Raw genomic sequence first — 24,222 nt, 5'->3', positions numbered from 1 at the left:
TGTCTTTGGGTAACTTACCTCTCTGAGCCTCAGTTTCCTCACTTGTAAAATAGGAATAATAACACCTGAAGTATCTATCTCACAAGTCTGTTAGGAGGTTTAAAGGAGATAATGTAAAGCACTTTGTAAACTTTGAAGCACTATACAGGGTCTCCTAAAAGTCTTAGTTCATTTGAAAGCTATGAAAGCTTTAAAATGCACTAAGGCTTTTGGGACACTATATAAATGTCAAATATCCAGCCACTGGGGCCACTCAAAGTAGCCTGCTGGCAGTAAATAAATTTCATCACTTTCATATAAAAAAAGACAGTTTAAAAAACTTTATTTTTAATCAACCTACATCCTGAGAAAATTCAATTCAAGGAAGATTTCTTGAATACCTATCCACACACATATGTACATGTATGTACATATATGTTCACCCATACAGATATCTATACAAATAAACATGCAATATACAAACACATGTGTATGGATATATGTACATGTATATATCTATATATATATGTGTGTGTGTGTGTATATATATATATACATATATATATATATATACATACACACACATACATATATACACACAGAGCTATGTGGCACAGTGGATAGAATGCCAGGCCTGGAGTCAGGAGTACTCATCTTTGTGAGCTCAAATCTAACCTCAGTCACTTACTAGCTGTGTGACCCTGGGCACATCACTTAACCCTGTTTACTTCAGTGCCTCATCTATAAGATGAGCTGGAGAAGGAAATGGCAAACCACTCCAGTATTTTTGCCAAGAAGACCCCAAATAGAGTCAAGAAGAGTCGTAAATGACTGAAATGACTAAAGAACAACAACTATATCAATATATATACACACATATACAGTACATCTATGTATATATACATATATACATACATGTACACACAATTATATGCTCACAATGTATACATATATATGTACATATACATATGCACACACATATGTAATCGGTACAAGGTCCTATATGGTTGCTATGGAAGAAACAAGAAACATGGTCTTTGTCCTGAAGGATCTCAAGATTTAATTTATAAAACAGTTGAACAATACGAGGCATTTTGACCAATAGACCCACTCTAGATGAGTTAAGTTATTTATAGTGTGACCTTCGCTTGCAATGTAGGCTTGTGTTTTTCAAATGTAAAGTTCTCCTTTCGGGTGTGCTTGGTGAAAGAGGTTGTTTTGGGGTGAGGGGGAGTATTAAAGCTGCTTCTTTCCAAACCACTTTGACCAACTTGGGCATGAATCAATGTTAGTTTTGGCTCCTGAACAAGACCAATGTGAACACTGAGAATTTCGGTATCCAAGGAGAAAAGGAAGGTGAAGTAGGAAGAAAGGAGGTTTGTAAGATTTAGAGCTAGACGGCAACTCAGTGACCATTTAATCCAATCCCCTCAGTTTTTATAGATGAGGAAACTGAGACTCAAAGAAATTAAGTGACTTGACCAAGGTCACACAAGTAGCAGGCAGCCAAGGTGGAATTTGAACTCCTGTCTTCTGACTCCAGTTCAGTGGAGCTATTTCTGTGTTCCATAGTACCTCCTTCAAGAAAATGAGCCTTTCCCAAGGTAAAGAATGGAGTCCTTTGTCATATCCCTCTATTTAGATCTATACTTTTCTTCAACTTCTGATTTCACTCACCAGTAGAATGAAAGCTTTTTATTGACAAGGACTATTCGCCTCTTGGTCTTATCTGACTTCTCTGAAAGGCATGGCAGATAGAGCCTTGGAGCAGGGAAGACTTGGGTGTTTGTCCCACTTCTGATAAATACTCACTCTCTCTCAGCCTTGGTTCCCTAATCTTACAGATTAGTAAATATGACCTACCTCATAAGGATATAGTGAGGATCAAATGAGATAACATATGTAAAGGGCTTTGCAAAACTTTAAAGCTTTCTATAAATACTAGTTATTATTTTACATGTAGGCTGCATGACCTTGGACAAGTCCCCTCGCCTCTTGGTATCCCAGGCTAGTGGTGTCAAACTCAGATAGAAATGGATCCCTGCCACCTCATATTAACTTAGAAAACCACAAATCAGCATTATCTGTTTTGTATTGTATTTTTATTCAGTTTGTTAAACATGTCCCAATACATTATCAGACTAGTAGTTTTGCAGGCAATTCCTGAATGCTATAATTTGCAGAATTTTGCAAGGAGTTTCTTTTCCCAATGAGATCACAGATCCAGATTTTAAGAAATCCCTAGCACCCAGTACATTGCCCGGCACACAGTAGGCATGTGATAAATACATGTTGCATTGAACTGAATGACAATGCTTAGGACAATGCTAGGCATATAACCGACATGCAATAAATACTTGTTAAATTGTTGTTGTTTTTTAAACCTGTGTATTTAATGAGTACCCCACTCATCATAAGACACTATTCATATTTGGGTCAATGTACACAGACTGGAAGTGGCATCAGAATGCCAGCATGAGGATACCAGCTCAGTGCAACTTCTGTAAGCTAAAAGGCACATCTGTTATAATCTGGACTGACAGAGAGATTGATGCAACTTGAAAACCAAGAGAGTAGATACCTATGTCATTTTCTGTCATTTTAAAAGGACTCTCTGGCTAAGCAGATCTTAATAAAGACAACAAAAATTCAAGACGCACCTTGAAAAGTACTTTCCCCTCCCCGGGGGTATCTGATCCCCCCGCCCACTTCATCATAACTGAATCTGACTCAGGTCTCCCCGTCACGAGGGATGAACCCACTGGTCCGTCTCAGTCACAGGGAGGCTTCTCTGTCAGAAAACAATTTGTGCAGAAAGGCTACCTGTCCACAGCTCATCTGAGAGGTGTCAGCTCTGAAAGTTGATCTCTAGAATGTGAATTACCAGCTCCGGCTGCCCTTGGGTGAAGAAATATTACAGGGATGGCTTCACAGACCTGTTACTTCTCTGCATTTAGGATGATCTCTATCCAGCCAGAATTTTTTCTCAGGGCTCTGTTTGTACTTAACAGAAAAGAGGGCAAAGGTAGAAACGGATGTAAAGACAAGAATATGACAGTCCATCAAGGGCTGCCCTTGGAGTCAGGATTTCATAGACTCACAGATCTAAAGCTGAAAGAGACTGAAGAGGTCACCTAACTAGTACAACCCCCATTTAAGAAATGATGAAAATAAGGTTAGGGAAGTTAAGGGGCTGCCCAAGGTCATACAGGTAACAAACATCAAAAGCCAGACTTGAATCCAGGGCCTCTTTCTTCAGAGCAGGCATTCTTTCCACTGTTCCACACTTCATCCTCGAATATCACCCAGACACTCAATGGTTTTTGTGATCACTTCACCTGTCTAGGCATCGATTTCTCCATCTATAAAATGGGAATGATAAACTTACACTTCCTACCTCACAGGGTTGTTGTGAGGAAAGTTCTTTGTAAACCTTAAACTGCTATTTAAAAATGAATTATTATTTAGAAGAAAGTTTGGAATTCATAGAGTTTATTGCAGAAATATGTAATGACTGGGGTTTTTACTCCATCATATTACTCACCAGGAATGATTGTTCCTGAAGAAGTTGCTATTGCTTTTATGGGAAAGTCATTACTGAACTTTCCAAGAATCAATTTAGGATGATGATGATGATGATGATAATAATGATAATAATAAATGACATTTATATAGTGCTTTAAGGTTTGCAAAGCACTTTAAATAATACATAATTCCACTTGACCCTTGGAACAACAATTCTTTCCATTTTGCAGATGAAGAAACTGAGATTTGAGATGTTAAGGATCACAGTCAGCATCCCAGAGTCTCTAATAAGGCTTTATTCATGGAATCACAGAATTTGTAAAAGAAATTTAAGGATCATCTAGCACAGCCATTCTCTTGTACAGCTAAGGAAATGGAGATGTCCTAATAAATAGTAAAAGTGCCTTGCTCGAGGTCACATAGCTAGTTATCAACAAATCTGGGGCCAGAATTCAGGGCTCTCTCTAGTCTAAAGCTCTTTCTATTGTAGGACATTGCCTCCCTTACCACTTAGCCCCAATCCCATCCCTGTCCTTGCCAGTGCTCAGCTTCCAGATCCTGGGCCAGGACACTTTCAAATGCTTTCCACTAAGTAATCAAGGGCTCAGACTTTTGAAAGATAACTGTTACCCTCACTGTGGCCACACTGCTCCCTCAGTTGGTAGTATTTCAGCCTTTGGCTTTTCTCAGACACTCCCCACTGTTCAGCCTCAGATAAGACACCTTTTTCTAATACTCAAGGGTAAGCAAGTCTGAGCTACTTAAACCAGACTGTTTGGGAACCAAGATTTCATCCACTGAAAGAAACAAACCAAGCAAACAATAACTGACAAGACCCCTGGGAAGCAGGTACTCTAGGTATTATCATCACCATTTAACAGATGAGGAAACTGAGGCTCAGAGAGGTTAATCCCTTGGACATGGTCACAAGGCTAATAAGTGAAAGATAGGATTCCAACCAATGTTTTCTGTGCTCCAAGGTCAGCACTCTGTGCTCTATACCATCCATTTTACATGACACAGGCATTACTTAATATTTTCCAACTTTCCTTGTTATTGCTTGGCAAGTAGCTTTCATGAAGAGGTGGCAGATGTTCCATAGTGGGGTTGTGTGTCCAAAGTATAGCAAGGTGATCAGGGAAACCCCTGATTTGTTGGCCTGGGAGATTCATCAGGAGATCCCTGTGTCATTCCAGCAAAGCACGTCTCTCAGCAAAGGGCTAGAGCCCTTTGCTCCATGAGAGGTGTCCCAATCCAACAAGAAGTCTCCAATCACCCTGGCTATATTACCAAAGGGCAATTTCCAGGTATAGAATTCTCTGAAACTTCACATTCCAAGATGGAATTCTCTTAAGAGTTCTGCGACAAGGTCTGATTTTTACATTTTCCCAGTTGGGTCTAGGTTCTCCCCTTCAAACTGATAATGTAGTCTAGGCCCCAGTTTATTTTGGGTGATTTGAGGTCTAAGGGGAAAGAAGGAAGGTTCTTGGTGCCCCTTAAATCATTTTATCCAAGAAGGTGGCCAGATGAGTTGAGAATGACACAGGCTTCAGGATGGATCATGTAAGCTTCAACATGGCACTTTGCTTTAGAAAAGCAGGCCATCCCGAGGGGAAGTCTTCCATACTCCTTCCAACTGATGATGACAGGAATGGACAGCTGACAGGAAGCACTTGGAGTGAATGCCTTTTTGCCCCTACCCAGGGAAACTCCAGAAAATACAGACATGAGCCCCCAGACACTGGGGACAGAGAAAAGGTCAGCTGGGTGCCTCTGAGGTTAGCCCTGTTCAGTTTGGAAGCTCCTTCTGGGGCTTTCCTAAAAAATCAACCTGGATTCTTCAGCAACTCTGCTTTGTGGAGTGGGGACATTTTAATCAGTAACTAATTCATTAGGTCAAGAGCAGTGAACTATTTCCTTTTGCCCAGAAGAATTCCCTTCACTGTGAATTATGTCTTCAGCCTCCAGCTTGCCATAGGTTTCGGCAGCCACACGCCGTGGCATACATGCTCTAATTTCCCAGAGGTGGCATTTCTTACAGTGACTGGTAGGTTCTGCTGGTTCCTCACCAAGACCATTATTAATGTATGACCAGATCACTCCAACCACCCAGCAGGGTTTCATTGGCTTGTGTGAGACATAGTGGGTTCTCCACCGTGGAAGAATCAGAAGACCCTAGGGTAGGAAGAGTGATGGTAAAGGGGATATGGGAGGGACACAGCACACTGCCAAGGTGAACCTCTCTTGGATTCCCCTGCAGATTCTGACAACTGGCAGGCAGGTCCCACTACAGGAATAACCACAGGAGGCTAAGCAAAGACATCTTCGCTCATGCACATTAGGAACTCCAGCTGTCCTCAAATACCGCTGTTTAATCAGGAACTTGCCCGGGTTGGGCTCTTAATTGCATGTGACATTAGATCTCCCTATGCCGACAAAGGTTGCTCTTGTCGTGTGTCAGCTAGGATCATGGTGAGCTGTCAAAGATGCTGGTCTGGGAATAACTCTCAGCCACAGGGGATGCTGGAGATGCTCATCTCCAGAGGTCACCGTCTCCTTGAATTCCTTATAGCTCTTCAGCACAGTGACTGAAAGAAGGGTAGCCACACTTACTGTTCCCCAGCAACTGTGATGAGTGTAGTAGATGGGAGAGGGTAAGAAGCAAATAATGGAGGGACCAAAAGGTGCCTTTCTGACCCCAAGCACTCCAGCTAGTCATGAGCCCACTGAACAACTAAAAAGCAGCACGGTGGTTTGATGGAACAGCTAGCTAGTCAATCTCCAGGAGAGGGAAGATGGATAGGAGCAACACCTCCAAACTGGGAAAAGATGTGCATCAGACCTGGCTTCCCCTGTGTCTTCACAGACGGGGAAATTAGCCGCGAAGCAGATGTGTAAGAAGACCAAGGACAAAACAGTTATTATTGATAATGCCTTGTTTCTTTTTTTTTTCCCTTTCCTTTTTCTCTTTCCGCTTTGGATTTCAATTGCAGCCTTTAGGCACTTGGTTCCAAGTTTGGGGAAAACTCATAGGATATCTTTCTTAAGGGATTCACTTATAGGTGCAGCATTTACAAGAGATACGACAATTTACTTTGCTTCCAACTTCCTCCCTTTTAAGGAATGATAATATTTTTAGAAAAGTTTTTGGTGTATCATCATTATTCTATGTTGATACTTGAGGACAGATGAATGAGTTATCAAAGTCTCCATCTATATAGACCTTCACATCTTGCAAGATACATTACATGCATACATACATTAGCTCATTTGGACTTCACACTAAAAATAAGTTAGAATTTAAATAGTGCTTTGAGGCTTAAAAAGCACTTCATATATTATCTCATTTGATCCTCACAGCATCCCTGTGAGGTAGCTGCAATTATTCTCTCCCTTTTACAGGTGAGGAAACTGAGGCACAGAGCAGTCAAGTGACTTGCCCGGGGTCACACAGCTAGTAAGTGTTTGAAGTAGGATTTAAACTCGGGTCTTCCTGACTCCAAGTTCAACATTCTAGCCACCATGCCACACAGCTGCCTAACTATATAAGGTAGGTATTACAGGTGCTATAAGCCTCGTTTTACAGATGAGAAAACAGATTCAGAGAAATGTTCATGGTCATACATCTAGGATATATCAGAGGTAGGTGCTGAACTCACGTCTTCCCAACTCTAATTCCAGCACTGTCTATTCATTATGCTGCCCTTTGCTCTGAGTTCTGCCTTCTGGGGAAAAGCAAAACAAGCCTAATTCCTCATCTTTCTTGCAACCCTTCAAGACCTGGGAGACTGCTAACCACTTCCTTCTAGCCCTCCCTTTCTTTTCTCCGGGTTAAACATTCTTTGTGAGGCAGCAAGAGGTATAGGTAGAGCTGGCCTCTAAGTCAGGACAACTTGGGTGCAAGTTTGACTCTGACATGTACTGGTGACTCTGGGCAAGTCACTCACCTTCTCAGGACCTCCTGACAATGCCCTAAAGCTTTAAGTTGAAGAACAATTGGAGTTATTCATTGGTAGAGGGAATTGCCTCATCAGGGAATTCCTCAGATCAATGAAATGACAGGTCTGGACCAAAACACCAAAAACAGTGCCTCCAATCGATCTTTGTATTGTTGGCTTTCAAGTCCTCTCACCATCCTTATTCTTTTTTATTTTATTTTATTTTTGGCAAGTTAATTGGGGTTAAGTGACTTGCCCAGGGTCACACAGCTAGTGAGTGTCAAGTGTCTGGTCTGAGACAAGATTTGAACTCAGGTCCATCCTGACTCCAGGGCCGGTGCTTTCCAGGGCAGCTTTTAGCTGCCCCCACCATCCTTGTTCTTCAGGACAGTCTTCCTTCTCACCCCAAACCCAGTACTCTTCTCATAATACTATATGGTTTCTCTGGAAAATAGACATCTCTTCCCCCTTATTTTTCTTTTCTTCAGGATAAACATCCCTTCCACTAAGCCTCCTAGGGCATTGGCATCAGCACTTCCACCATCCTACTTGTTTTCCTTTGGAAGTTCTCCTACTCATCAATATCCTTCCTAAAATGGAGGGCCCTGACCTGAACAGATGTGGCAAACACAGTTTGGCTGAGGCAGAGTACAGTGGGACCATTGCTATGACCTCCGTTGTCTCACTCCAAGATTCTAGAATTCATTAAATTCAATTATCCAGCACCATATATGTTTGTGTTTCTACAGCCTCAGTGAAAGGAAACTCTTTTCTCCTGAAGGGTATGGATACTGAATGAAAGAAAAATACTTTTGATGGGAGTCATCTATTATGATTATGCATGCAAAATATATATTTTTTGAAAACCACTCTGTAGGGTTTACCTGAAAGATGAATCATCATTGAGAATCAGGAGAAGTGGGCAGAGCTGAGAAACAGAGGCAAGAAATACTTGTTTAGTCATTGAACTCGGGACCTAAGCCATCTGTGTTCTGCAAATGTGCTGAAAACCAGAGTCTCAGAGTTGAAGAGATCTCAGAGGCTATTTTGTCTAATGCGTTATTCTTCACTGGGATGCCAAGAGCACTAGATTTAGAGACAGAGGTCCTAGGTTCAAATCCTGCCTCTGCTATTTACTACCTGTGTAATTTTGGGCAAGTCATTATGTTCCCTCCTCTGTAAATTGAGTATCTTGGATGGGATGAGCCTTAAGACTACTTCCAGGGGTTTGTCCTAGTGTGCTGACGTGGGACCATACTTCTTCCTATAAGCCATATTGTGTCCCTGATCCCCATAATCTTTTGCCGGCCCCTATCACCTACTGCCTTGCCCAGTGTAGAGTCCTGTCACTGTGGCACATTCTTCACAAGGCCAACTTTCCCGCTATTACATTCTCTTCCTCTTGCTCCCTCCCTGTTTGCCATCAATACCCTTCTGATTCCTTCCTCCTAGGAGATGGAGAAGATAGAATCATGGACAATGCTGTGGAAGTACAGACCAGACAGGTGTGGCAGATGGGCCACCTCCTTTCTCAGTGCAACTGTATCTGAGGCAGACTGCGTCTTCTCTCCCCTTCTTGTAACAACAACAGCAACAACGACAGAAACAGCAACCACTACCACCATCACTACCATGACAACAATAATAACCATCGACATGATATATATCATTTGAACCTTACAATAACCCTTGAGGGTAGGTACAATCATTATCCCCTTTTTACAGATGAGAAAACTGAGGTACAGAGAGGTTAAGCCAAGCCTATATAGCTAATAAATCTTGACTTCAAGTTAGGAACTCTAAGTACTGGGCCAGCCTGGGTATAAAAATTTCTAATTATAGCTCTGCTCTAGTAGGTGTGTATTTGTGTGGAGTTAGGGGCTTCCAATTTGAGTTCTGAGCTGGTAAGTTTGCCACAGGTTGGAGGCTATTATGAGTGGGTGATATCAGCTTATTCCCTAAATGTGTACCCAAGTAGGTCTGTCTTCTGAGGTCCTTATTAGGAGAAGATGAAAGGCATTTGCAACGTAATGTGGTTGTAGAGCAGCAATCCAATGAAGCCTGGCATGAGTAAGGGTAATCTGGGGCTCACATTTAGAATAAGAACATGAAATAAGTGCCAAAAATCCCACCAGACCACTAGGCCTACAAGACGCTAACTTTGGTTAGAAGTCTGACTGGCTTTGATGGAACTCCCAACCCAGACAGACTAAGGCCAAGATTAGAAATAGGGGCTTAGAGTCCCATTAGCCATGCCAGACAAGCTAACCTGTGACTAAACTTTAGGATGAGAAATCTGTGCTCAGTAATGATCTTCCTCGACTGTCCCATTGATCCCTCAGAAGAGGACTGACTCCAGAGACAAGAACCAACAGATAGCTATGCGAAGGAAGCTTAGCATGGACTGATCTATGGAGAGCACACCTTCCTCCCTTTTGTGCAGAGGTGAGGGATTATGGGTATAGAATGCTGCATGTCAAACTTAGTTAATGTATTGGTTAATTATGCTGAACTTTACCCCCTCTTTTTTATTCTTTATTATAAGGGATGGCTCATGGAAGAGGGGGAGAAGAGATAGGGAAAAAAAAAAAAACCCTAACTGATCTCATTATAGTTGCATTTCAATGAAGACCTGGAAAACTTACAACCATTTTAGGCTTTTAAGACTTCCTATAATTTATCACTACTCTTTTTATTTTATTATTTTGTTAAGCTTCTGGGTTTTTCTATAGCTACTAATAGCAAAAAAAAAAATTCCTCAGAAAACTTGAAAAGAAGGGCTGTGTTTTTGTTTCAGCAACAATAGGGGAAGAAATAGAACATTGTGCCCCATTCTGCAGAGAATGAAAGAAGAAAGTAGGTGAGGCAATGGAAAGATTGCTGAATTTAGAGTCAGAAAACCCACATTTTAATCCCAATTTTGCTACCTACTCCCTGCACCAAATTGGACGAGTCTCTTAGTCCATAGCTGAAACAAACTAGTACCCGTGACAGAAAAATTGGGCTTGGGGAAAGAGCCCTTAACACCCGGTGGGAGAGAATCTCCTCTTTGGATACCAAGAGACTGCAGCTGCTGATTCTTTCCTCCTAGGAGATGGGGACTGGAGAGGAGCTCACCTGGAGTCCATCTTCCTGGTGCTATTTTAACTAATCACTCCTGCTTACTAGGTACTCAGTTGTTTCCGCCTGCTGAAAGGGTGCAGGTGCTATCGGCACACTCTAAATTTTGGCACCAGGGGTAACACCCTATTTGCCCTGCCTGAGTCATGGTTTTGACGTAACGGGGCCCCAGTTTCCTCGTATGTAAAATGTAGGAGTTGAATTGGATGACATCTAAAGTATCGTTTATCTCTAAATGTGCAGACAGCCCAAACTGGGGCTCCTGAGAGGGAAGAGAGAAGGCAAGAGAGGGAGAGAAAAAAACAAGAAGACTAAGGCTGAGAAGTATCTGGTGAAATCAAACACCAATAGGGAGCCCACACGCTGCCATTTTAGGAGTTGGTAAGGTAGAGACATTTTGAAAACAAAATAAAAAATCGTACATTACACCAAACTGAGCTGACCTCTCAGTCTCAGGCAGAGAGGCTACTTTCTAGCCTGAGCCAAGCCGGCAATGCTGAACTTGGAGAACAACAGCCACCTTGAATCTCAAAGAGCTGCCACTGAATAAAATCTTTGGAACAGAAAGGGGGTTAGCAGCCAGTTAGGTAAATGTGTGTTTGATTAATTGATTTGCCTGCGTAATTGGAGTGAGCTGCTTGATATGGAGAGTTTAATCATTCTGAAGAAATCTCCACCTAATTGAAAGGACTTGTTGCAAAAGGTGGGGAAAAAGATGATTTGAAAAGATGAAATACATCCCATCAGAGAGAGCCTTAGGAGGTAATGGGACACACTCACCCTCCAGGTCTCCAGAGAACTTCTGCCTCTGGAGCTGCGGCATTGTGTAAGGACCACAAGGGCTGCGTGGTCGAAGCAGCAGCCTTAAAGAGAGCCATTCTCTTAAAAAAGTGACCCAGTGACCCAGACCTCGATTCCTTAAAGAGGAACATTTATCACAGCAGTTTGAAAATGCCCTTTGCGAAGCTGACCAGGAAAAACAATTTAGTCTAATGGTGAGAGAACTGGTCTGGGAAATAAGAGATTTTAGATTCTGCCTTGGTATGTAGGCCTTGGTGGAAAGAGCTCTGAACCAGGAATTCGGACCTCTGGGCTGGGCCTTGATTTTGCCACTTTTGCTAACTGTGTGGCTTTAGGCCTATCATTTAAACTTACTGAGCCTTAAGTTCCATATCTATAAAGTCAGGATGATAACACTGGCACCAAGTATGTCATAGGGTTGCTGTGAGGATCAAGTGAAATGATGTAGGAGAATAATATATATATATTTCAATTCAAGGAGCGTTGGTTAAGCTCTTGCTATGTACTGAGATCTGCTCGCAAAAGTGTATATTTGTGCGGGGTTGGATGTTAGGCAGCTAGGTAGCTCATTGGATAGAATGCTGGACCTGCTGTCAGGAAGACCTGAGTTCAAATTTGGCCTCAGGCACTCACTGGCTATGTGACCTTGGGCAAGTCACTTGACCTCTCTTTGCCTTAATCTACTGGAGAAGGAAATGGCAAACCACTCCAGTATCTTTGCCAAGAAAACCCCATGGATAGTATGGTCCACGGGGTCAGGAAGAGTTGGACGTGACTGAACAACAACAAGAATATACTGAGCACTGTGCTAAGCACCAGACATATAAAGACAGAAAAGGAAATAGTGCATTTCTGCAAGGAAATTAGCTTCTATTCTACTAGATAGGGCCTGGATCTGTGGTTTCATTCACATAGGAAACTGTTTAGATGAGGAAAATTCCTCTCTCCCTGTAGGTCAGCACCTATAACAAAGAAAGATTATGACTTGTTCAGAGTCATACAGCCAGTGGGAGGATTTGAACCCAGGTCCTCCTTGCTTTGAAGCTAGCTCTCTATCCGCCATGCCATGCTGCCTTTGTGTGAAAATTTGTTTTGCTTGACTATGCATATTTGTTACAAGGTTTCTTTTCTTTTTTCTTTTTCCTAATAGTGAGGGGAGATGGGAGGGACAGAAAATAAATGCTTGTAAATTTTTAAGAAATGACTAAATGTGATAGACTAAATGCAAATGATTAGAATGGTTTAATAAGAAAATTGAGATGATCATGTTTTCCATCCATGAATATTTATAAAGCAGTTTCCAGACTGTTGATGAAATTTCTTCAGAAAACAGCAATCGTCATTCTTGTATTAGGTCGCAAATACTATCCAAGCCTTTTAAGAAAGGTTGGTTGGTCCCAGCCCAAAAAAACTGGGTAATGATTAGATCCCTCAGGCTTTTCCTTTCATTTCCTACTTTCAAATACATAAGTATCAAAAAAATCAATCTAGTAAGTCATAAACACCATGTACATGTGCTGGATTAGAGGCTGGGACAGACACAACAATATATAAAACATGGCCCTTGCTCTCCAGAAGCTCGTAATAGAGTTTGGGAGATAAGACATCCCACACGGAAAGCTAACAGAATCTACTATTATCTGTGTGTTCCATTATTCACAGCTTCTGGTACACGAGCTGAAAGCCTGCTCCATAACAGAGTTAGGCTTTTGGTTATTCTTCCAAATACAGAGCTGACCTTTACCTTTGGCCCCATTCTTCAGTTACTGTCTATCCACTTCTATGATCCCTTACAAATTACCCAGGATCCCTTACAAATTACCTACTTCACTTCCATTGTCCTCTCTGACTTAACACTTCATGTTCTATTACTCACCCCTCCTCTTATCTAATATCCAGACCAAACTTCTTGGATACCATCCCAGTCTGTACAGGGACTTCCCATCCACCCTTGCGTCTCTCCTCAATCAGTACTCTACCTATAGTATTTACTGTGAAACCTACAAAGACCATTTAATCAGTTTGTTCAGTCTCCAGTGATTTCAACAAAGGACCAATGGTTTCTGCCAGAAGAAAACTTCTCTATTTTGCCTCTTGCTTTGGGAGAATTGCTAAGGAAGCATATCAAGAAAAGGCCAAGATTTGAGGGCTATGATCACTGAATTCAGGAAGTATCTAGCAACCGATCAATCAACAAACATTTATTAAGTGCCTTCTATGTGTTAAGTGCTAGAATGAAACAGTTCCTTCCCTCAAGGAACTGAATATGAGCCTGATCAAACCATACCACTCCCTTTGTGCCTGAATCATTACTTTACTTGTGTCTCCAAATTTAAACTGACTCAAAGCATTTTTGGAAGGGTATGCATTCTGAAAGAAATTAGTCTTTCTCCCTCTGGCCTTCATTTCTCTAATATTGCTGCAGAGAAGCTGATTTCACTTAAAAATAAGCCAAAACAATTAGGAATGACAGATTGAAATTGTTCTAAATTGTGCACCAATTTATCACATTTGATCTGTATGAATATTCTTTCCATCCCATTCCCAATTCCAGAGCTGCCTGAAATGCAACCTGACATCACTGGTGATTGTAATCTGCCACAGAGGTAGGATTGAGCCAAATACAAACCAAGAGTGTGAGGTCACCAACTTAGACTACCTTGGACAGTGGTTTCTTGGCTGGAGCTGGCCATTGGGGAAATAAGGCTGCCCATGGTGATAATGAGATATTTCTCTCCTGCTGGGTTTTTCTGTGTGTGTGCATGTGCATTATAAATTTTTAAATGAGTAGTTGAGCAGATACTTTTTAGCTACAGGAGACTGTGGATGTAACAATAACTTCTAGTTAGTTCCTTTTGGAAAGGCATCTGTGCTCCCAAAGAAAAACCCAGCTCCAAACATGTCTTCTCCATTAAAAGGAACTCTTCACCTCTTTTTGTACCTGACTCACCCAACGGAATTTCCCTCCTTTCTACAAGCCCACTTTTCAACACACTGATTATTATTTCAGGAAGAATAGGACCTGATTGAACAAAACATTTCTCCTGCTTTTTAACTCTGTGCTGGCAACTGTACTGGGCTGAAAAAGGAGAGCCCGATTCAAATAGCAACCAACAGACATTTATGCAGTTCTCACTCTGTGCCCACCACTGATGAGAGGCTGGGCTCTTCCTCCCTGAAGAATCAAGTCCCTTCAATCTCAGAATCACAGATAAACAGTGGGTCTAAGCAGATCAAACATCTGGGGCTAGATTACTATTTCAGTAGCATTTCCCAAGAGAGTGAAACCTGAAGACTAGAGGTATTGAAATAAAGTGGAAATCCCAAAGTAGACAAATAGATAAGCTACCTGGCTAAGATTATGGGGAAATAAAATCCAGGGAGAATTAGAAAGACCCAGGTAAGTTGTTTGTTGTCTGGGAATAGGTGAAGTGCTTAAAAGGGAATAATCTTTGCCAATAGATTATTGGACCTACCAAATAGTCCAAAATGTCCACATTATGAAGGGCAATCTATTCTCAAAGACCCTGAGTGTATATTTCTGAGCCTGAAAAGAAGGTCCAGAAAGCCTGAGAATCTTCTAATTGAAAAGGAGTGCATATTTGCCCTTTTTCAAAAAATGTCACAGTAGCCATCAAGAACACCATCCAATCTTTCCCTGTCTACTGGTTTCTTTTCTGCTGCCTACAAACATGAATTTGACACTGATGACTCCTTTCTCCTGAATACTCTCTTCTTACTAGGGTTTGTGACCCTGTGACTTCCTGGTTCTCTACTGTCTGACCATTCCTTCTCAATTTTCTCTGCTGTATCTTCATTCAGGTTAATACCCACTAATCATCCATTTCCCTAAGTGATTGTCTGGAGCCCTCTTCTTTTCTTCCTATATATAATCTTCTTTGGTGATCTTATTAGCTCTCAAAAGTTCAACCTATCATTTCTTTGCAAATAATTTCCTGATCTGTATATACAGACCTAATCTCTCCTATGAACCAATCTTGCACCATCTACTGCCCATCGGATATGTATCACTGGATGTCAGTCATTGGCGATATAGGCATCTTAAACTCAATAGGTCTGGAAAATCTTTTCCCCAAACCTTTCCCTCGTCTAAACTTTCCTATTGTTGCCAAAAACACCACCATCCCTCCAGTCACCTAGGCTTAAAACCTTGTTATCATCCCCTTCTCCCCACTCGCGCTGACTCCACGTATCCAATCTATTGCCAAAATCTTATGATTTCTGCCTGAACAGTATCTCTCATATATCTCTCCTTCTCTCCACTCACACAGCCTTCACTCTGATGTATTGCTATTGTTTAGTTGTTTCAGTCATGTCTGACCCTTTTGTGACCCCATTTGGGGTTTTCTTGGCAAGGATACTGGAATGGTTTGCCATTTCCTTCTCCAGTGGATCCATTTTGTCAGGCAATCAGAGGCTAAGTGACTTGCCCAGGGTCCCACAGTAGGGTCCTCAAGTGACAGTATCTAGCCAGGAAGGAGATGGTCTCCAGCAAGCATTTATGAATCACTTATGTGCCAGACGCTGTGTTAAGTGCTGAGTACACAGAGGCAAGCAAGAATACTCAAGCAACTCCCATTATAATAGAAAAGACAACATGCAAATAGGTGTGTGCATTAAAGATAGATACAGTATGAATGGAAGGTAATATTAGCAGTGAGGGGGACCAGAAAAGGCCTCCTGAAGAATGCAGAACTTGAATTGAGTCTTGAAGGAAGGTAGGAATAAAAGGTGCAGAGGGAGAACATTTTAAGCATGGCCGACAGCCAATACAAATGCCCAGAATGGGGAGATAGAGTGTTATGTGTATGGAATAGCAAGTAGACCATTGTATCTGAATTTAGTGTGTGCAGAGGGGAGTAAGGTAAAAGAAGACTGGAAAGGTAGGGAGGGACCAGGTTGAGAGGAATTTAATAGCCAAAGAAGATTTTATATTTAATCCTAGAGGTAATTGGGAAACCTTGGAGTTTGTGTGTGTGTGACACATAGTCTGACTTGCAATTTAGAAAGATCACTTTTGCAGATGAGTGGAGGATGGACTGGAGTGGGAGAGATTTGCAGCAGGGAGACTAAGCAGCAGGCTATTGCAATAGTCCAGGAATGAGATTACAAAGGCCTACATCAGGATGGAGAAGTAGCTGTGGCTCACTGGAAGGAGTACTTGGTCTGGAGTCAGGAAGACCTGAATTCAAATCCAGCCTCAGACACTTACTAACTGTGTGACCCTGGGTGAATCACTTCACCCTGTTTGCCTCAGTTTCCTCATCTGCAAAATGAGCTGGAAAAGGAAATGGCAAACCATTCCAATATTTTTTTTTCTGAGAAAACCCCAAAATGGGCTCATGAAGAGTTGGACATGACTTAACAGCAAAACTATTCCTACTACTAGCTAGCTAGCATTTATATAGCATTTTAAACTCTGCAAAGTGCTTTACAAATTTTATTTCATTTGATTCTCACAACAGCCCTGCAAGATAGATGCTATTAATTATCTCCATTTTACAGTTGAGTAAACTGAGGCAGACAGAAGTTAACTGACTTACCCAGGACTACACAGCTAGTGTCTGAGGCCACATTAGAATTCAAGTCTTCCTGACCAGAGTTATAGGCCTAGTGTTTTATTCACTGCATTACTCAGCTGCAGATCAGGAGTGTGCCCAAATTATTCAGCTGCTACCTCATTTTGGCAGGAAGGCCTTAAAGAACTCCTGGCTTCCTGGAGCCATAGCACAGTTCAAATGCAACCTCTTACAGGAGACCTTTCTGGATCTCCCCAATTGTTCCTGTAAATGACTTTGTATTAACTCTATATATACTGATCCGGGTGTGGTTTTCCCTTAGTGGAACGCAAGCTTCTTGAGACCTAAGACTATTCTATTAAAAAAAAATTTAGATAATCATAGATCTAGATCTGCACAGACCTCAGAGGACATCTAGGCCAACCCGCCCACTTTACAGATGAGAAAACTTGAGGCTCACTGAGGTAAAGTGTGCCCAAGGTCACACTATTCCCTCTGTAGTAAGTGGCAGAGCTAAGGCATGAACCCAAGTTCCTTGACTTCCTAGCCAGTTATCTTTCCATTGACCCATACCTCTGTTTTTCATTTTATAACAATGTGGTTTACTGAATAGAGAGCTGGATTCTAAATCAAAAGAACTTTGATTTAAAATCCAGCCCTTGGACTCATACTCAAAGGATGATCCTGGGCAAGTCATTCATCCTTTCATTGCCCCAGGCTTGTGGGATTTTCTCACTGGGTGGTCTCTATGATGAGGAAATCCCAGGAGGGGGATTAAAGAAAAAAAAACAGGCTTAGCACAGTGCCTAAGGAGAAGGGGATGTTCCAAAAATGCTTATAGAATTGAATTGAGAGAGGAAGTAAGACACAAACATCATCAGTGAAGAAGAGAGAAGGGGTATCAGTGAAGAGGGAGAGGGTTCAGGACCCTAAGACAACAGTTAAAGAGAACTTGGGGAAAGGGCAGGACTGAAAGAGGTAGATCCATTAAAAAAAAAAAGAAAGAACAAGGGAGGCAGTTGAAAAGAGAGTGAGGGAAAAGATGTAAAACAAGTTCAGTGAGAGAGAGAAAAGGAAGGGAAAAAAAGGGAAGTGATAAGTGAGTTAGGAACAGAAGGAAATTGAAAAAGGGGAGAGGAAGGGAAGCAGCGACCCTGAGTTACAGCCCAACTCTGCTCATATATTAAAGGTGCGCATTAGTTGAGAGAATTCAAATTAGAGTAAGAGCACCATAATTTACCAGGGGAATTTAGCATAGTTCACCTAGGTCACTATCACCACCGCAAATGAAGTTATCTCCTTGGCCCAGAGCTCCTTTCCTCAGCATTGCAGGAATCCTTTGAGCTCTCAGAAACCCAGGAACACACAGACCAAATACCAAAATCTCCTTTTGCATTCATAAAATGCACTGAAAATATACTTAGAATCGATGTGACGATCAATTTAAAATGTATTGCTACTGGTGGGACCGGCCAGGGTTTTTTTAATATATTTTTTTATTAAATATCATGGAAATAGGTAAATGCGACAACACTTTGAGGAGACTGCTTGGGCATTTAAAAGTAAATCTGCCATATATTTCAATCAACTAGAAGGTTAATATCTGGGGGAAATGCAGATTCCTAGTTTTCTTACGTAGGGACTGAGAATGAGGTTTTCTGTCTCCTCTCTCTACCTCCTACCACTTAGCTCAAGAAGTGGGTTGGGGAGGAGAGAAAAGGAAAATTACAGAAATTCCCTCAGATGTTGGGGGAAATCAAAGGGCACTGGTAGCAATGGAGCCTGAACTGGTCTTCCTTAAAGGTGGGGAGTCCTAGGAGCATCAAGTTATAGTGATAGAGTCATAGGTCTTGGGTGTGAAAGTAGACTCTGACACTTATTCCCACCTGTGTGATCTTGGGCAATAAATGAATTTTAAAAATCATATATTAAGCATTTACTACATGCCAGACACTGTACTAAGTGCTAGGGAAACAAATACAAAGGCTAGAAAGTCATCTCTTTGGGCCTCAGTTTCCTCATCCGTAAAATGAAGGGGTTGGACTAGAAGACCTCTAAGATCCATTCCAGCTTCCCATCTGTTATCTTAGGGCTGGTGAGTAGGGGTTGCTGGGCGAAGGCCATCAATTCTGAAATTGATGTTTTATTCAAATCCCCAACTTCCTCATTTTCTGTTCAAGGGTTGAAAGTACATTTTTTTGCATATTAATTCAATGGACAGGTGCAGCCATAGTGGATGAAATGATTTCTAGGGTGGTAAGCTCAGACTGAGGCTACTTAATTATTGGCAGCTTTGTTACCTGATCTTCTTCTAGTTGGTCAAGGTCACTGATTCCTAGGATCAGAGTCAATGGAGAAGATACTAAGGTCAGTTAAGATTAGAAATTTGAGGCCAATCCCCACATAATTTCTGCCTAAAAAGGAAAAACAGTAGTTTCCAGGTCTTACTTCCCTTCGAAAGAGAGAGAAAGAAGAAAAAGAGAGAGTAGGAAGAGAGAAAAGAAAGAGAAAAAAGAAGAAAAAGGGAGAAGGAAAAGAGACAGAAGGAAAAGAAAGAGGAGAGAGTGAGAATAACGGGGAGAGAGAGAGAGAGAGAGAGAGAGAGAGAGAGAGAGAGAGAGGAGGTTTTTAGGCTGGGATCTTATCATCCACATCAACAACAACCAAATGCACAATTTGTAAACTCATTCTCAAGTGATCCAATCAATAAGCATTTATTAAGTGTATACTATGGGTCAGGGTGGTGCTAGATGAAAATAAGAGAGTTATTGACCTCAAGAACTTTCATTATTTGGAGGATTCCTCACTGCTCACCCAAAAGGCCACCTACCTCTGTATCAGCCATACATCTGTTTGTTTTTTATAGGTCAATTTCTTGACCAGACAAGGCTATAAGCTCCTTTGGGGCTGGGACTATCTTCTACTTCTTTGTATTTTCCACTGTGGAACTGGACTTGAATGTCCTGAGTGCTCAACTTATCTTGTCTTTACTTATCTGTGTAAATCTTGTATCATTTTGGTAGAAGGTGAGCTACTTGAGGACAAATACTAGAATTCACTTTGTCTTTGTACCCTCAGCACCTATTACAGCCTTTTGCACACAATAAGGGCTTAATAAATGCATTTTGAATAAAAGTTTGCGGATTGACTTCTAGTGGATAAATCATTAGATGTCTGTTTATGTGAAGGCATATGTAAGACATTCCTCTTAACATGTCCCCTATTTCAATCTGCCGGTCTAAGACCTTGGTGTTTGGGTTGTAGTGTAGTGTTGGATTCCACTATTATTGTGCCCTTCGTTGGTTTCAGGACAATAGCATCCAGTCTACTTTGGCTGTGCCTGAGGTTTAGATCTAAGCTCCCTTCTGTCTTTCGCTATCAATCAGTCATGGATTAGAAGTATGCAATAGTGCTTTTCAAACCTTCTGTCCCATGCAATGAGAAAATGCTGCTGAGCTGTTCCTATCTCCCAACTAAGCATAGGAACCATCATTGTAGTAACTCCAACATTCATGCTGATGACATTTTGAACATCCCAATTTATCAACTGCCCAATTCCCAAGGCCTCTACTTCCACTATTTTTGCTACCTAAAAAGGCGGTCAAATTTTAGATTTCACCATCATTTGAAACTGCCCCACCTCTGAAATTCTTGTTGGATCATAACCTTCTACCCTTCCCATTGCACCATTCCTGGCAATTCACCTGTCACCATCTTTCACTCTTGTCACATGACCAGAGCATTTTCCTTCTTATCATGCATTTCTTTGATGACATCTTACTCTTGTTTTTCAAAATTCCATATAGGCTATATGTTGTAGCCTGCTTCCTCCTATTATCTGCCCCTCCATTGCCTGTATAATCATCATTTCAAATTTCTTGGATACTGTTGTATTCTGGTTATGTAACAAGAGTGAAAGATGGTGACACGTGAATTACCAGTGAAAAGACTCTTCCTGAGTTCAAATCTGATCTCAGTCACTTACTAGCTACATGACTCCAGACAAGTCACAACTCCATCAACTTCAGTTTCCTCAGCTATAAAGTAAGCTAGAGAAAGAAATGGCAAACAACTCAACTCCCTTCTTGATACTTCTTTTTCATATTTCCTTCCTCATTTCCCTTGTGAGCAAACTTCATGGGTATGCCATTAGTCTGATGTGATACCCGACTCTGCCCCTGAATCTATAGTATGGATCTGGCTAGACTACAACAATACTTTCCTCATTTCTAATCTTCAAAGATACAGAGAAATATCTAATACTCTCCAAACCCTGATTTATCCCACTTTGGTTCACTAGGAATTGGAACTCTTTATTAATTGACATTCCTTTCAAAGAGTGCTCCTAGGCCAACCATCTCTTCATTTCCCACCAAGATGCATTCCTTTGGACTGGACTCTGTCATGATCATGTCTCTAGAAACCTCATTATCTGGAAACCCATCATCCAAGACACTGCATCTATCTTGGTACTCACACCTCATCAGTGGCCTCTGACTGGAGAGCTGGAGGGTGGAGCAAAGAACTCCCCAAAGCCTCTATTTAAAGAGGGTTCACAGGCTGTCCATCTCCTTATTTCCCACCTGGCTGTGCTCCTTTGAACTGGACTCCATCAGGATCAGGCCCCATAGGACACCTACCCCCTCATTCCCTTTGTGTGTTGTCTTCCTGTATTAGATTGTAGCTTCTTGAGGGAAGGGACTATTATTCTTTTTTGTATTGTATCCTTAGTGCTTACCACAGTGTTTACTGACTGACTGAATGACTGACTCTTGAATAGCGTCATTATGATAGTTGATGTTCACAACTGGACCACAAAGTACTACAAAATCTTCAAGTGCTTACAGACCCATAAAAGAAAAATCATTACCTTCCTATAATTCTAGTGTCACTACAATATTTGGGGGGGATTCTAATGCTTTGAAAATCAGCAATTCTGTAGTAGTCAGAGCATTGAGTTAGCTATAATAGTTCATTCTCCCATTACAAGTCAACAAGCATTTATTAAGTGTTTACTGTGTGCCTGCACTATACTAAATGCTAGGGATACAAATAAAGGCAAAAACCAGTTCTTGCTCTCAAGGGGCTCACAGTCTAATGCAGAAAACAATAAACAAACAATGATGTACATGCAAGATGTATAAAGGATAAATAAAATTACCCGGGATAACGACTATTTGCAGTAACATCCACAGCTGGTGACCTTCCAAACAGATGTTCTTGTACAGATGAAACAGAACATTTACCTTTTGTACTGTGGGAGGCCTGGTACATTGTGGCCACCCAGTCAAATGAACAGTGATTGGTTGAAAGAATTAAGGACATTTAGTTTGGAGAAGAGAACATCTATCTGATAAAAGAGATAAAAAGACTTCTGCTTAGGTCTAGAGGCCAGAAATTGGAACAGGAGGTGGAAGCTTTAAAGAGGCAAATGCAGTCTTGAGATAAGGAAAAGGTACCTACTCATAAGGGCAGCTAAGTAGCGAAGTGGTTAGTGTGCTGGGCCTAAAGTCAGAAAGACTCAACTTCCTGAGTTCAAATCTGGCCTCAGACACTTACTAGCTGTGTGACCCCGGGCAAGTCACTTTACCCAGTTTGTCTCAGTTTCCTCATCTGTAAAATGAGCTGGAGAAGGAAATGGCAAACCACTCCAGGATCTTTGCCAAGAAAACCCCAAAGGGGGTCATGAAGAGTCAAATATGACTGAAAATGACTGAACAACAACAACAAACCTATTGAGAAGAGGCAACAAGGTGTCAGAGAAAGAATGCTAAACATGGGTAGAGTCAGGAAGCTACAGGTTTGAATTCAGCCACAGATACTTATTAGCCATATCATAATAGGGAAGTCATAGGATAATGAACTTAAGGCTACAAGGGACCTTAGAGTTCATCTTCACTTTACAGAGGAGAAAACTGAGATCTACAGAAGTAAAGAGACCTGTCCAAGGTCACTTAGGTAGTGACTGGGTTTGAATTTGAACCCAGGTCCTCTGACTATTTAGTGCTCTTTCCATGTACTTAACTTCTGAGCCTCAGTTTCCTCATACGTAAAATGAAGCAATAAAAGCACCACCCTCATAGAGTTGTCCTGAGAATCAAACAAGATAATGTATTTTAAGAGTGCTCTGTAAACCTTAAAGAGCTGTATTAATGGGAGTTATTAATTAGCTACAGATGACAATTCGAATGTTCCAAGAGTAGAGTGGATTGTTGAGGAGGCAGCAGGTTTGCCTGCAATGGAGGTGTTCATGCAGAAGCCGGACAATTATTCATCAGTATGCCATAGTAAGGATTCCTGTTTAGATGTGGGTCTGACCAGAGGTCTCTTCCAGCTCTGAGATACTGTGATGCCGCAATGATAACAACCCCCTCCCCCCTGACCAAACCACGAAAGCGAGGGAGGCAGCATCTGAGCAAATTCTGTTGTTGTACGGAAAGGGACAGGAAAACCTTCCCTACATAATTACAATCATTGTGCGGACATTGTCTGCTGCCCAATCCAGAATTCATCCAGAACACAGTGGTGCTTACTAAGAGAAAAGAAATAATCAAAACTGTGACCCTGGCAAATTGCTGGACAAAGTAGCAAAGACAGAGGATAGAGAAGGTTTTTGTTTTTCATCTCATCATGTCCCATCATTTAGAAAACTCATGGGCATTTTGCAAATAGGAATGAAGCCTGTGCTTCACTATTCAAGGATTGATTATTCCATGTGTTAATTATCTAACCAGTCCCTCCTCCCCCTATACACTTTTTTCCCTTCCCACTAAGAGCCTTAGTTTCTTCTCAGTGCATGTGAACATGCTTAAAGGTAGCCCTGGTTCAGCAGTAACAGCACAAATAGAGAGCCAGGCTCAAATCCTGGTCCTGCTATTTACTAACCTACTTGTCCTTAGGCAAGTGTCTTATTCTATCTGAGCCTCAGTTTCCCCCTCTGTTAAATGAAGGGTTTGGAATAGATCTCTATAGGTGCTCCCAGCTCTAAATCTGTGATCCTGCAAAATCCTTCTATCTATAAGGTGTCAATAATTGTTGTTCAGTCGTGTCTGACTCTTGGTGGCGCCATTGGGGTTTTCTCGCAAGAGATACTGGAACCGTTTGCCATTTTCTTCTCCAGCTCATTTTACAGATGAGTAAACTGCGGCAAACAGGATGAAGTGACTTGCCCAGGGTCACACAGCTAGTAAGTGTCTGAGGCCAGATTTGAACTCAGGATGAGTCCTCCTGACTCATCATCACCACACCACCCACTACTACCATCATTATCACCACCCCCACCATCATCACTATCACCACCATCATCATTACCATCACTA

General features: G+C 41.5%; 1 protein-coding gene across 3 annotated transcripts in view; it reads right to left on the bottom strand.

The window, feature by feature from the left end:
• The window catches only part of CARD11 (caspase recruitment domain family member 11), a 131,236-nt gene that overhangs the window by 53,997 nt on the left and 53,017 nt on the right, over positions 1-24,222 (bottom strand). The window lies entirely within an intron of this gene.

The sequence above is a fragment of the Vombatus ursinus genome, unplaced genomic scaffold, assembly GCF_900497805.2.
Source record: "Vombatus ursinus unplaced genomic scaffold, bare-nosed wombat genome assembly UNPS02014807.1, whole genome shotgun sequence".
NCBI lineage: Eukaryota > Metazoa > Chordata > Mammalia > Diprotodontia > Vombatidae > Vombatus > Vombatus ursinus.
Note: the sequence above shows the minus strand (reverse complement) of the source record. Positions and strands in the feature narration are given on the sequence as shown.